General features: G+C 34.4%; 1 pseudogene; it reads right to left on the minus strand.

Moving 5' to 3' along the window:
* Positions 1–1,588: 1,588 nt before the first annotated feature.
* Positions 1,589–4,083, minus strand: LOC108330341 (uncharacterized; annotated as a pseudogene).
* Positions 4,084–16,382: the final 12,299 nt, after the last annotated feature.

Below are 16,382 nucleotides of genomic sequence, written 5' to 3' on the forward strand. Positions count from 1 at the left end.
ATAAATATTAACATTAAATATTACGAAATAATATTTAGATATAAATTTGTTTGTATTAAATTATGAAATTGACATAATAATTTCTTAATGATATGTAAAAAAATGGTATGGTCATATGGTTAAAATTTACAAATAAAGTTTTTAGTTCTATATTATATCAAATTAAAATATGAGTTTTTGTTAAAGTAAAAAGCATATATATATATATATATATATATATATATATATATATATATATATTATGAAATATGGTTTCATCCAAAATACTTAAAACACAAAAATTTATGTTAAGTTATAAATAAAAGCACGTGTAGATATTCAGACATATTCAGACAAAGATATGATCAAATCTAACATAATTTTTAAATAAATTGGTCATTCAATTGAGTTTCTTGAGAGGCTAATCTAACCAAGCTCTTAGATAATTTAACCATTTGGTTGAGCTCTTTAATTAGCTATTCCAGTCAAGCTCATTAAGTTGTTACTTTGGGGATAGTTTTTCAACTTATGTTGTCGACTTGAGGTAGTCTCTACTAAATGTCGCATTCTCTAGGTTGGCTTTGTTTTTGCATTACCAACTTCAGGTAGTATTTGCTTTGGTGTTGCTGATCTCGGGCAGGCTTTGTTTTGTCATTTCTCTTTGACGTTGCCAATTGATATGATCATATCTAGGAAAGAGTACAATCTTTTCTGAATTTGAATCCTCAATTAGCATAATAAAAATAAATCAGTGAAGAATGCGGAATAAGACAGAGATGGGGACGCCACAATTTAGCATATTGATAAGTCAAGGAAGATTCGCCACAAAAGATGTTAATCTTTTGATAAGAATCAGAGTTCTAAACCAAGAACCAAGAGAATCATCTCTCAAAAATACAAATGCATATATTGTGACTTCAAAAGTGTCTACATATGTATTTGGTGCCCCTATATATAGGTACAAATGTTTAAGGCACCTAAGAAACCCTAAAAGAAAGCCCAAGAATGTTGGATCCAAAAATAACTTGAAAAATAGAAACAAATTGTTTGCAATTAAAATAAAAAAAATATAATTTATTTAATTTCCTAAATTATTCTTCAATTGTGGTCATGATCTTCACGTTCTTTAAATCCCTCTCTTCATGGAAGATTATAAGATTCAAGATTCAAAGAGACGTGTTTTGATCTTTGACCTTATCATAGACCCTTTGAATTGCAAATGTTCTTCTTCAAGTTTTTCTCATATATGTTTCAGGAGATAAGCCTCTATCATACCCTCCTTCTTGAAGAGGATTTTTTCTCAAATTCGTACCCTTTGAAGATTCTTTATCACTAACTTTGGCCATATTTTTCTTTGGTGTTGTCGACTTCAGGCAGGTTTGACGTTGTTTTCGACCTCGTTTTGCATTGAACATTCGACTTTATTGTTTGTTTTGACTAAGCTAGAGAAAAGATGGATAAGACTTGGTGCTTTGTTTTTATGCTAGATTTTGCTCTTCATCCTCTTGCCCTCCCCCGAGTCTTCTCCATGTTATTCGTCGAGTGTTACCGTCGTGTTTCTCATAGCTAATTATGTTTTTTTTTCCTTTTTTTGCTACCTTTTGTGTGATCACTTACATGCTTTTGACTTTGATGTTTCATCAATTCCCTTACCAAAGTCATCGTCTAATTCATCATCCATCATGCCATCCTCTTACACATTAATATCGTCTACATCATCATCTTTAGTATCGTTTCCATTTGGGATCTTTCTTTTCTTAGGACCATGCTCCAACCTATGAATATTGACTCTTTGTCTATAGTCGTATGTTTAATTCTAGTCATTGGTTGTGTTCCTTGCATTCTGCAATCTCTTTAATTCCTTTTCATCATTGGCAAGGTACTACTTCCCAATCTGGTTTTGGTACTCGAACACTTACTATCTTCTTGCATTCTTCCATTCTAGAAATGCCTCTTCTTCGTGCTTCTCAAGTGACATTCGATCTTCATCAAAGGGCTTGGTAGGCAAGTAGTAGATTGGAGGTTTTGCTTTAGTTCTTATGAAATTGTTTAGCCTTTTATGATGCTCACTCCAATGAAGAAACATCAACTCTAATTTCTTTTCTTCTATCTTAATGGACACATGTGCCCTAAGGATCAAGTCTCTCTTTCATTTTTCAGCAATCTTTTCATGCTATTCTTTCCTAAGCATTTCACTTTCTTCTTGTGCCCTTTTCTTTGGTCTTTGCAAGGAATTGGATCTTCGCTTGTACGCCTCTATTCCTAAGAGTTGTATGTCTTCCTTTTATACTTGAGTCAATATGTTGAGTTTCTCCAATGTATAGTCATTGAATTTCTTCTTGTGTTCAGGTATTAAGACATTGGTCACTATACTATTAGGCTTTATTTGCATTTTTGTTTTCATTCTCCTTGAAATCAATACTAGTATGTCATTTTTGTTTTTCTGATGTTTGGTCACTAGACTATTAGGCTTTATTTGCATTTTGTGCTCTTTGAATGCACATTGGATTGCTTTCTATACTCGGGCATTGGGATGTCAAGCTTTTTTTCCACTCAACATTGAAAGGTCGCACCTGTCTTTGTCATCAATATGTCCTCTCGATCTTTGGCTTCAAGTCTTGTTTTTGTAAGGTCATGGGACTCATCCATCCTTTCACGTCGGTGAGGTCAACAGTGATCTCTCTTGGATCTCTGAGACTCTTCCATGGTTTATTATGCTTATTCGAGCTTTTCTTGGAGTGGATGTGTGAAAGACTCTATTCAAGTAGAGTTCACAATTGCTTCTCAGATTTTTCTTCGTCTTTTGTTTTTCTGAGTTGTCATAAGGCATAGGAATTTTCCACCACCTACCGAAGAAAGCCTTTTCCTTGGATTCAAGTCATATCCCAGTAGCATACCTTACTAAAGAAGTTGTATCCTCTATTAGTCGGGCTCCATGGTCGAGTTTAATTTTCTAGTGGCCAAGCTTGGTGACTTAACTTTATTTTATGGTGGCCGAGCCACGTAATTTAAATAAGCCACATCAATGTGTCATGTCAGAATAAATTTAATGTTGTTCAATCAATTTAACGATAAAGGTCTAATTGCATCAATTTTTTACAATTATAGACATAATGTAGACAAAAAATAAGTGAGAGACCAATATGAGAAAATTCACCAAAAATAGGAACCTATTATATTATTTTTGTTTTTCAATGTGATTTATCTATGTTATTAATTAATTTTTCTACCATTTATTATTCTTCATTTTTCTTCAATTTCATTTAAATATGTAAATTAGAATGGATTAAAAATAAAAGAATAATTTATAAAATTAAGGCTTAATTAATAATTTAGTCCTCTTGGTTTAGTTCATTTTAGTCCTTTTTATTACTTTTAGGTTCAATTTTTTCTTTTAATTTTTTAAAAATGTGTATTTTGATATTTTTGTTAATTAACCTAAATCTCATGTCTATACATAGTACACGTCATTTTGTAAAGATTTTAATTTTTTTAAATTTTTTAAATTTAAATAAAAGACATAATATATCACGTATAAGTTAAGGTCGTATCACATTACAGTAACAATTTGACGTGATACAACCATAGCTTCACGTGATAGTTTATATAATTTTTTTAAATTAAAAAAGATAATAAAAAATTTCAATTTCTCATAATTCATAAATAATTTCTCATAAGAATGAAAAAGGTTTATTTATTTTTTCATTTTCACATAACTTCCTCCTCCTCTACTACAGTTCAAGAACCCCTGAATCTGAGTTATTAAACAAAACACTGATAACCAAGGCTTCAAAGAAGAAGCCTGATCTCATTCATATATGGTTACATTAAGCCTCTCCTGTACAATATTTATCATCACTCCTTCTCCCATAAAAGCAAGCTTTTGCAAACATAAACTAAAACAGAAAAATCAAAAATCTTAATTGTTACATTTAATTATCAAAAGTAAACCAAGAAAGAAGCTGATTCTGCAGATGAGGTTGTGGAAGAAAAAGGGTTCCGGAAACTGTGAAATCGTCTGCTATATGGTGGAAGAAGTTGTTCTGTGACCCTTGTGAGCAGAGCCGTGTATTCTCCAAATATCTTCATCATGCTCACTACCATTATCATATTTCTTGCCTTGTTATTTCTTGGAACAAAACTTTACAGAGAGAGTCTTCAGGGTCATAGAAAAAGGCAAGTTCATTCCCTTTTATACATGGGTCTAGTAGTTATTGGGAGACTTCTGGCAACAGCGTTTTGAATTATGAGTGGCAAATTGATATGACATACATAAAGCACAAACAGTTAGGCCGAAAAAGGTTTGAAATCTAGCCCTTTTTCTGTGGAAATATACAGGGATTAGGCATGTCACAATTAGCATTTTTATTTTATGATTACCACAATCATGATATATAATATACGGTATTATGATATCAAATCAAAAGGGGTGGATTCACTTAATTGCAGCTAAATGGTGGTCGTCATCATGGTGAAAACGAACTTATTATCATGTATGACTTGTCATGTAGCATGTGTTCAACCATTTATGTGTGTCTTTATCAAATAGTTGAAGCTTTTGAAAGCGTGATATTTTTTTCTTAGATAATTTTGAGACATCTCTGTTTATTGTAAAGTAATCTTGAACCGGATAAACTCATACGATATCTAGAGTTCGATGTTCAAATAATAGAGCTTCTTTTGATCAAGATGATTGACATAATCTGGTCACTTTCATGAGGGGTACCATGCTTCATGCTCATACATGAGGGGTATGTTAAATAAATGTTGCAACTTTATCTGCCAGCTGAATTAAAAGAAGAGAAAACAGCTTATGGGTCAATCAATGTGTGATCGATTCACACTAAAAAGCTATCTTATATTGTCGATACTTAACTATTAGAGTCTTAAAATGGGGAAAACATGGAGTAGCTTGGAAGTTTTGAGGATATCTAGTTTGGTACATGCACGCATTAATTTGTCTGTTTTCAGAATATGCCATGTGATTTGGCTAGCTGTTGTTTGCCAACACATGTTTGGCCGAACAAAATTTGTGGTTTCAAATATATGATAATTGAGTGTCTTGTTGTATTAGAATTAATATCTGAAGAGTCAGTGATGCAGAATGTACTATGCTCATAATGGTCATAATTGGAAACAGGATCAACAGTCTCACCGGTGAAATCTGTCTAAAGGCACATCATGCATTAGAGTTGGATTATATGAAGAAAACACCAAAATTACATATTAACCCTAAATGGTGGAAAACAGCAATTATATGCAAGAGAAATAAGGAAAGTTGTTCTTCACATCTTCACAAACCACTTTTTCTCTTTACCTAAATTAGTCATCCTATAGTCGCATTGGATTTATTATTGATTTGATTTTGTTCTACCAAGTGAATTGAAAGTTTACACATCTTTATTCATTTTATAGTATAAGATCGTTTGCAAGTGTTGTTGCAGAGTCTATATACAAGTCACATCCACGTGTACACTCATCAAATTCAAACATAGTTTTTACTTGTTGGGTCGAGATTATTTAGGTCCGTAAATCTTCTAGGTTCGCAGGTTTGGGATCTTCTAGGTCCGAAGGCCAAGATGTTTGGAAAGAAATTTCGAGGTTCAAGTCAGCTCTATATAACAAGTAATAAATGTGGAAATAGTTGATGTCCATTCATTTATTCAAGGAATAAATGTTGTAATAGTTTATATGCCCATTCATTTATTGGGAATAGTGTCCCTTTTATACTATTTTAGTGGATCCTTATCTCAGTGGGCTTAGATAAGTAGGTTAAACCTAGTCTAAATGCATTTAGGGTATTTTAATCTTTGGTACATCGCTTAATCATTTATTGACTAACTCTTACCTCGTTCTAGTGTGCTAATCAAGTTTATGTAGGAGTTTTAATATGATGTTGTTATGTGTTGATGTCATTATCTTGATTTTGTGTTGATAACATCATTTACGTTCTATGTTAACATCATAATCTAGGTTATGTGTTGTTGATACTATCTAGATTTTGTGTAGACAGAGTCATAGAGGTTATATGTTAGCGATACCATCTAGGTTTGGCGATATCAAGTATATGAAAAATAATAGAAAGGGAGTTGAAGATTTATTGAAAAAAAATTTCGCAACCGGTATGATATAGGACCTTTGTCGAGAATAAAAGATTTTACGTAGATTGTTTAAAAGCTCCACTTTGAAATTGATTTAAGCGAAGAGTTTTTTTCAACTGTTATTCAATGATTAAGAGATATTCATTGTATTGTTTGAATAAAACTTCCTCTTCAATGAAAAGTTGTTTAATATAGGAAGCTCTTATGTTAGAAATGAAAATACAACTACGGGTTTTGCAAGAGAAGCGTTGAGAGAGAATAAAACAATAAGTGCAAAAATATTTTTATATTGGTTCACTCCAATTGAGCTACGTCCAGTCTCCTTCAACCTTAGAGGGTTCTACTATAATCTTCAACAATATTACAACTAAGCACCACTCTTGGTATCCCTAGACAATCCTAGGATCCACTTGATATGTTGCTTATGAGTTTCATGCACTCCTAGTTGTGTAGATTCTTCACCATTCCTGGTATCCCAAGACTCTCTTGTTATCAACCTGATACATCATCTAGTTAAGTTTCACTCACTCCTGTTCCCATTAAACAATTCTGGTATCAACCTGATACGCTACCTAGTAATCCTTAACTTGAGTTAATCAACAAGTGTTTGAATTCTCTTCAGAATGTGTAATCAATCTGCTTGCTTGCAAGTCGTTAGACGATTACTCTTACAGAGAGGAAATATGTTCAATACAATCGAGTCTACAGACTCATTAGGTGTTTTTCTTTCTTTTCTCTCTACTTACAAATAGTAAGCTTATATTACAATGAAGCTTGAGAGTGTTTCTCGACTTAAGCTTTTTCTTCTTAGATATTCTTTTTGAGTTCATGAGCTCTTCTATGCTTTTCTCTTGACGATATTTGTTTTTCTCTTATCACTTTTGTTCTTTTTGAAAATTGAGCATTTAATGACATTTAATGTTTGCTTAGAACAACAAAGTGTTTTTTACGTTTTCTACCATTCGGGTAGCATTTTATCATTTAAGCCTTTTACTAAGTTATCAAGCATTGATTAAAGACTTCATTGTTGGATGAAGTGGATCGTTTAGATCATGGTATCTAGCCTATTGTAAATGTTTTTAAGATTTCGCTTTCTTTAGCAAGCGCATTTAGCGAGTTGTCCTCTACAAGTTTTTGGAATATTAGTTGAGACTTTCAAAGAGCTTACCATAAACATTGTCTCGACACTTTTACATTCTTATCCATTTGAGAGTTTGATTGATTATCATTTGGTACAATATAACTTATGCGTTTAACAAGACTCTCAGTGACGCTTTAACTTAGGAAATAGTTTAGTGTTGCGTCTAGTTTATGCCTAACTATTTTTCTAAGACTTTCCTAGGTTACTAGATTTTCAAACTGTTTAACTTATCACCGATGTTTCAGTTATTCTGATATTTTAGTTATAACCTATTCATATACTCATTCATTTAATGTTTTTTTGCCAAAACTTCAAAACATGTGAGCATTTAGACATTATAGTCTTATAAACGATTTTGTCTTAACAATCTAGGTTTTGTGCTGGCAACACCATTTAGGATATGTGTTGGCAACACCATCTAGGTTTTGTTTTGGCTACACTACTGATGACAAATTTATGAACACCGAAAACGGCGCCACAAACTTGTTTAACAATCGGCAAGTGTGACCGAATCGTATCAAGTAATAAAACTAGGTAAGACCAAGTATCGTTTTCCCAAAGGACTCACGGCCTAGTTAGTTGATTATTTAAGACTTGTGAACGATTGATTGTAGGTTTTTAATGCAAAAGACAGTAATTAAACATGTATGCATGAATGTGATCAATGGCAAAAAGAGTAAAACAAACACGGAATGAATTATATGGATGAGTATGTTGTTGGGGTTATTAATTTCATCTTATCCACTCTCATATACTTTAGGAATTCATCAATGTTAATGCCACTCTCTAAATCACCTTGTCGAGAAGGCCTATCCTTAATTACGAGTTCATACAATTCCTAGCATTCCTAGTAATTAGTTCTGAAGTGCAGGAGCTTAAAGGCAACCAATATACTATTGGGAGAAATTCTCCGGATCTAGACTTCCCTGTACGTTCCCATATCGACAAAATTAATAATCATGACATCGAATGAGTTAAACAATGCATGCTTTGAGCAAAGAGGAAAAACCCTAACTAATGATGAAAGAAAGCATGTATCTCAAATAAGATGTTTAAACACAAATTCCATATATGAGAGTTTCACAAGATTACATTGATCCCCCAACAACAATACAAGGTTTAGTTCACCATATTCATGGTGAATCTAGATGAATAATAATGAAAGAATGAAAGATAAAACCCTAGAAAGGTAGAGAGGTAGCCTGAGCATCCAAGATCTTCCTTCAAAGGGGTGGAAAAGAGAGTGTTTGCTTTGTCCCAGCCAAAGATACAAACCCTAGGAAACCCTAAAGCTTATATACTATTCGTAAAATTACAGAAAATTAGGCCCAAGCCCAAAATAGTACCGCTCAGCGGTAAACTACCACTCAGCGGTAAACTACCGCTCAGCGGTAAGTGCGCGAGTTCGTTTCTTCCCCTCAGCGGCCTTTTCACCCCTCAGCGGAACCAACGTAGGTTTCTGAGTGCCGCTCAGCGGTAAACTGCCGCTGAGCGGTGGTTGCGGCTTCTCCTTTTGCACTTTTTAATGTCTTTCGTGATTCCATTCCTATCCTTCTTCACTTCTTTCACCAAATTCACCTTAAAACCTGCATAAAACACTAAAATCAAGCATAAACCTGTCCAGCTCTCTTATTTCTAAAAATATAACCTAAAGCATGATTTCAAGCTAGTTTCTAAGTGTTAAAGGTTGCTTTTAGTATCAAATTTATGCATGAAAATAACAGTTTTTCAACTGTTATGACAATCCCAAACTTAGAACTTTGCTTGTCCTCAAGCAAACAAAATGTAACTCAATCTTCTACCAATCTGTACAATGGTTCACTCATTCAAAAATCCCATTTTCAAGATAAGTAAAAACTTCAATTAAACTCATGACAAAGATTTCAATCAAGATGTGCACATGATTTGGGTGTTCACTAAATCACTTAATATCCAACAAATGCTATTTTTCATGAATGATCAATCAACTAAGCAAAGATGTTTATGTGCTCATGGAATCTTTCCTCACTAGGTAAAGTGTTTCACTCAAACACAAGTGCATAAGAGGTAATCACTCATTCACTCTACTATCACAATGTCACATGAATTGACTTTGCCTTTCATTTAACCACAATCAAATAAATTCACAAGCATGCATCATCACAAGGACTTTAAATGGCTTATAATGTGGCTGGGCTAACAAGAAAATTGGTTTTTCTAGATCACAAAACCCTTGAGTTAAGAGAATCATATAAACACAATTATTCTTACTTTTCCCAACTTTCCTTTGCATTGAGCTTTGCTTTTTCTTTTCTTTTCTTTTCTTTCTCTTTTCACATACTTAATTCTTAGCTCTTAGCTCAATGCTTTCAATTTCCCTTTTTATTTTCCAACAACCCCAAACTTGAACATTTATCAATACCACAGAATATTTTCTACTTAACTCAAGGTAAAGCTCTCAACAAGGGTTTTAAATTTATGTTCAAGGCTAAGGGTTCAAATGATAGAACACATAGTGTTCTCTTTTGTGGCTTATTTCATGCAACTTGGCTAATATAAGGGTTTCCAACAAACGGCCTTGATCATATAATGCAAACAAGCAAGTAATCCAATCATAGAAAACTTGGGCAAAGTTATTCATGCTTCCAAAGTAATAACTTCAAAGTAATAACTCTGGAGCTCAAAACCTCATATAAAAGCTCATTCACAGTTAACATATACATCCTGCTTAATATCACAATCACAATCATAATAACTTGCATTTGTTCACAAAGCTTGTGAACCACCTATATAAGCATGTAATGTGCACATTCACCATCAATCTATATCAAGGCATCAGTCAAGCATTACTTATCAAACAATCACAATTATCAACAAACCATCATAACAGATAAAGTTTTAGTTGAGTACATCAAACCCTAAACTAAAAACAAATAAATAAGACAAATCCTGCTTTAGTGCTTTGAAGAGTGGAAAAGAAATTTTCTCAAAAGGGTTGAGGGAAAAGTTGTAGAAAACTTTGGAAAAGTATGCAATAGTGTGTGTGCAAAGAAGAATCTAAAAGAGAGTCCAAGGCACAGCTTAGGGTATAAAAAATACCCCTAATGGGCTCGGGTCCCGCTGAGGGGCAATCCAAGCCCCTTCTGCGACACTACCGCTCAACGGTAGTTTGCCGCTCAGCGGCACTTACGGGAAGTGTTCTTCTTCTTAGCTTGACCTAGATACGTCCTAAACATACCCCTCACTGGCTCCCTGCAATAAAATTCTCAAATCACTCATGCACAACCCTATTATGCAACTAAAGCAGGATCAAAACAAAAATTATACAGAAAAATCAATCAATTGGGTTGCCTCTCAAGTAGCGCTTGTTTAACGTCACGAGCTTGACCCAAAATCCTCCAGCACCCTTCAGTAGGTACAAATTTTCCTTACCAACACCCATCAGTAGGTGTATACAAACATAGTATCCTTCAGTAGATACCCTTCCGCCTAACATCCATCAGTAGATGTAAACCCTGTAACAAACTTATAACAAAAATACCCAAAAGTTCAAAATTACATCACCAAAAATTAGAAAGTTCTTAAATCACTGGGTTGCCTCCCAGCAAGCGCTCTTTTAACGTCATTAGCTTGACCCGAAATTTCAAGGATCAACCAACTGCATCATTGTGGACAATTGTTGCACTTCTCCCCCTAAGTAAGGCTTGAGACGTTGACCATTCACCACCCAGCTTTTTTGTGGATCATCAGCGGCTGGATTAAATATTTCAATTTCTCCATGTGGATGCACTCCTTTTACTACGAATGGTCCTGACCATTTTGTCTTCAATTTCCCAGGAAATATCTTCAATCTTGAATTGAATAATAGTACTTGTTGTCATGGATTAAAAAATTTATTTACCAGCTTCCTGTCATGATAGAATTTGATCTTATCTTTATAAGCCTTGGATGAATCATATGCATGTAATCGCATTTCTTCAAGCTCCAGAATATGCCTTCTACGTGTGCTTTGAGTTTCATGAGGATCAAAATTCAAAAATTTCAAAGCCCATAACGCTTTATGCTTCAATTCTACTGGCAAATGACATGCTTTCCCATAAACTAATTGGAACGGTGATAATCCCATAGACGTCTTCATTGCCGTCCTATAAGCCCAAAGAGCATCATCCAGCTTTAGTGACCAATCCTTTCTTGATGAAGTCACTGTTTTTTCTAGGATCCTTTTTATTTCTCTGTTAGATACCTCAGCTTGTCCATTGGTTTGTGGATGATAAGGTGCAGCCACCTTATGTTTCACTCCATAATGTCTAAGTACTTTTTCTAGTTGATAATTGCAAAAATGAGATCCCCCATCACTAATCAACACTCTTGGAGTTCCAAAACGTGAAAATATCTGCTTCTTTAAAAATTTAATTACTGTGCTAGCATCATTTTTAGGACAAGCTAATGCTTCCACCCATTTACTCACATAATCTACTGCTACCAAAATATATTCATTGTTGAAAGATGGAGGAAAGGGTCCCACAAAGTCAATACCCCAACAATCAAAAATCTCAACCTCTAAAATGCCTTGTAATGGCATCTCATGACGTTTAGTGATTGTCCCTGCTCTTTGACACTTATCACAATTTTTAGCATGATTATGAGCATCTTTAAATAAAGTTGGCCAATAGAATCCTGATTGAAGAACTTTTGCTGCTGTTCTTTCTCCATTAAAATGTCCCCCATAAGGTGAATCATGACAATGCCAGAGAATCCCTTCTGCTTCTTCATTTGTCACACATCTCCTCAGAAGATTGTCTGCTCCAATTTTGAACAAATAAGGGTCATCCTAGACGAACTGCTTGGCATCATGTAAAAATTTCTTTCTTTGTTGCCATGTTAAATCTTCTGGCATGACCCTTGCAGCTTTGAAATTAGCCATATCAGCAAACCACGGCCTCTGCTGAGTATACACGAGTGCTTCATCTAAAAAAGATTCCCAGATCTCTGATTCCTTCCTAGTGACCTCTTTGTTGACTAATCGTGATAAATGATCAGCAACCAAGTTCTCACTCCCTTTCTTATCACAGATCTCCACATCAAATTCTTGCAAGAGTAGTACCCATCTAATCAGATGTGGCTTAGAATCTGACTTTGTCAACAAGTATTTAATAGCTGCATGATCTGTATAAATAATCACCTTAGACCCAATAAGATAAGGTCTAAATTTCTCTAGAGCATACACTATGGCTAGAAATTCTTTTTCTGTGGTAGCATAATTCAACTGAGCATCATTCAAAACTTTGCTGGCATAATAAATTGGATGAAAAATCCTCTCTGTTCGCTGGCCAAGAACAACTCCTATTGCATAATCACTTGCATCACACATTAGCTCAAAATTTTTATTCCAATCTAGAGCTATAATTACTGGAGCTGACACTAATTTGCTCTTCAATATGTCGAAAGCTTTCAAACATTCTTCATTCATCACAAAAGAAGCATCCTTCATAAGAAGATTACTCAATGGTTTAACAATTTTTGAGAAGTCTTTAATGAATCTTCTATAAAATCCAGCATGACCTAGAAAACTCATGATCCCCCTTACATTTGTTGGTGGAGGTAATTTCTCAATGACTTCCACTTTTGCTTTATCAACCTCAATTCCTTTAGCAGAAATTTTATGTCCCAACACAATTCCTTCCTTTACCATAAAATGACATTTCTCCCAATTAAGAACAAGATTTGTCTGAACACATCTTTTAAGAACGATATCCAAATTCACCAAACACCTTTGGAAAGAATTTCCAAAGACTGAAAAATCATCCATGAAGACTTCAATACATTTTTCTAAGAGATCTGCAAAAATTGCCTGCATACACCTTTGAAAGGTAGCTGGAGCATTACACAATCCAAATGGCATCTTCCTATAAGCAAAGATACCAAAAGGACAAGTAAAAGTTGTCTTCTCTTGGTCTTTTGGATCTACCACAATTTGATTGTATCCAGAATATCCATCTAGAAAGCAATAGAAAGCTTGACCTGCTAATCTTTCTAACATCTGGTCCATGAAAGGAAGAGGAAAATGATCCTTCCTAGTGGCTTTATTTAGCTTTCTGTAATCAATGCACATACGCCATCCAGTAACTGTCCGAGTGGGAATAAGTTCATTCTTATCATTGTGAATTACTGTCATTCCGCCTTTCTTTGGAACCACCTGAACTGGACTTACCCATTCACTGTCAGAGATTGGATAGATAATACTAGCTTCTAAAAGTTTCAACACTTCTTTTCTGACCACCTCCTTCATTACAGGGTTTAACCTTCTCTGTGGTTGAGCACTCGGTCTATAATCCTCTTCCATAAAAATCTTATGTATACAATAAGTTGGGCTAATACCTTTGAGATCTGATATTGACCACCCAATTGCTCCTTTATTTGCTTTCAGAATTTCTATCAACTTTTCTTCTTCTTGTAGAGACAAAGAATTAGTGATAATAACTGGCTTTTTTTCATCTTCTTCTAGAAAAACATACTTCAGATGAGCTGGGAGTCTTTTTAATTCTGGCTTCTTTACTGTGACTTCTTCTTCCTTATCAATTATTTCAAATTTTGTATCTTCCACTGGAATCTTCTTCAATGTTTCCAAGTCCATCAAACACTCTTCAACTAATCTTTCTTCTCCTTCATCTAGATCTTCACAAGCATCAATAAGAGTTTTTTCTAATGGAGAAACAGACCTCACCATCTTTTCTTGTATCATACAAACTTCATCAAGTTCGTCAAATTGAAAACATGCCCTATCATCATTTGGATATGTCATGGCTTTGAATACGTCAAAAGTGACTTCTTCATCATGAACTCTCAATTTCAGCTTACTATTCTCCACATCAATTAAAACTCTAGCAGTCTTCATAAAAGGTCTCCCAAGAATGAGAGGTACATCACTATTCCCTTCCATCTCCATTACAATAAAATCTACTAGGAATACAAACTTATCAACCTTCACTAACACATCTTCAACCACTCCATATGGATATTTAAGAGATCTATCTGCCAGTTGAAGAGCCATTCTGGTAGGTTTGATTTCCAATCCCTCAATTTGTTTACACATAGATAGCGGCATTAAATTAATGCTAGCTCCCAAATCAATCAATGCTCTTCCAACTTCCAAGTCTCCTATGGTTCACGGAATATTGAAGCTTCCAAGATCTTTAAGCTTAGGAGGTACTTTTTGTATAATTGCACTGTAGTTACCCTGTATTTGGATAGTCTCCTTCTCAATGTACTTGTTTTTCTTTGTAAGGAGTTCCTTCAAAAATTTTGCATATGCTGGCATCTGTTGCAATGCTTCAGAGAATGGTATAGTAATCTCCAACTTTTTAAACAACTCCATGAATCTTTCCAACTGTTTTTCTTTCTCCTTCCTTGAAATATTTTTTGGATAAGGAAGTGGTTTTTCAAATTCTCTTTCTTTTTTTCTCTCATCTTTCTCTTTTCTCTCTTTTTCTTCTTTCTTTTTACCTTCTTCTTCTTTCTTTTCTCTCTCAACTCTTTCTTTCCACTCACAGGTCTCATTTTCTTTCTCCTCTCTTTCTATTTTTCTCTCCTCTAACACCTTACCACTTCTGGTTACAATAGTCTTACACTCCTTTATGAGATTATCAGTTTTCATCTTGTCAACTATTCGCTCAATATAAGTCTTTATATTTTGAAATGCAGCTTCCACATTCTTACAATAAGCTGTATTCGTTTTCAAGAATTGTTGAAAGGTTTCGTCTAGTTTTGTTGTCTTCCTAGATGGAGTAGGTTGCATTTGCCATGTTTGCTGCTACTGTTGTACCATTGACACCTTTTGTATTTCCTATGGTAATTGAGAAAGTTTCATAATTACTTCTTCCAACTGCTGAAAAATAATCTTATTTTGAATACGCAGAGCATCATCTACTTGTAACAACTCCTTCTGACTAGGATATCCTCTTTCACTGCTTAACTCATCATCACTAGTAGCCATATTATCAATGATTTCTGTAGCTTCCTCTGGAGTTTTCCATTTGATGTTTCCTCTAGCTGTGGCGTCAAGCATCATCTTGGTTTGGGAACCAAGACCTGTAAGGAAAGCCAAGACTACTTCCCCTTCGTCAAAACCATGTGTGGGAGTTTTTCTCAGTAAGATTTTATATCTGTCCCATGCATGTCCTAGTGATTCCTCCATACCTTGCCTGAAAGATGTAATTTCTTGCTTTCCTTTATTTACTTTTGATTGTGGAAAGTATTTATTTAGGAACTTTGTTACCACCTCTTCCCACTCTGTAAAGCTTCCTTCTGAAAAAGAGTTCAACCAAATCTTAGCGTTGCCTCCTAGTGAGAATGGAAACAAGCTAACTTTGATCGCTTCGTCCGGCACCCCATTTATCTTTATTGTGTTGCAAATCTCGTTAAATGTAGTGAGGTGCTCATATAGGCTTTCGTGAGACAACCCATTAAACTGGTTACTCTTAACCAATTGGATTAGTGCTGGTTTCACCTCCATATTAGCCGCATTGACTCTTGGTCTTGCTATGCTGTTGAAATGCTGAGGTCCAGCTACATTAGTATAGTCAACAAGAGTTCGTCTATTATTATTGTTCTCCATCTCCTCAATGCTATGGTCAGAATTTTGTGGTGATGGTTGTAACAGAGTTTCCGGAGAAGGAAAGAGTTCTCTAGATGTACGGATTCTTCTCCTCCATCTATTCTCATCTAATCCTTCAAGAAGAGGTTCTACAGTTTTCTTGCTCCTAGTTCGGATTGCTTCCTGCATACACAAGAAAACAAATCCCTAAAAGAATTGGTTAGCACAAAAAGATATAGAAGAAATAAGATCAAAAATAAGAAGATAAAATAAAATAAGAAAACAGAAAAAATAAAAATAAGAAAATAAAATAAAATAAAATAAAATAAAAACAATAAAATAAAATAAAATAAAAACTGAAAAATATAAACAAAAAATAAAAACAGAAATTCAAATTTCAAAATTCAAGTCAAAGATAATCAATAATCAAACAAATAAACTAGTTAAACCACGAGTCCTCGGCAATGGCGCCAAAAACTTGATGACAAATTTATGAACACCGAAAACGGCGCCACAAACTTGTTTAACAATCGGCAAGTGTGACCGAATCGTATCAAGTAATAAAACTAGGTAAGACCAAGTATCATTT

Source organism: Vigna angularis, chromosome 4 (genome assembly GCF_016808095.1).
Source record: "Vigna angularis cultivar LongXiaoDou No.4 chromosome 4, ASM1680809v1, whole genome shotgun sequence".
NCBI lineage: Eukaryota > Viridiplantae > Streptophyta > Magnoliopsida > Fabales > Fabaceae > Vigna > Vigna angularis.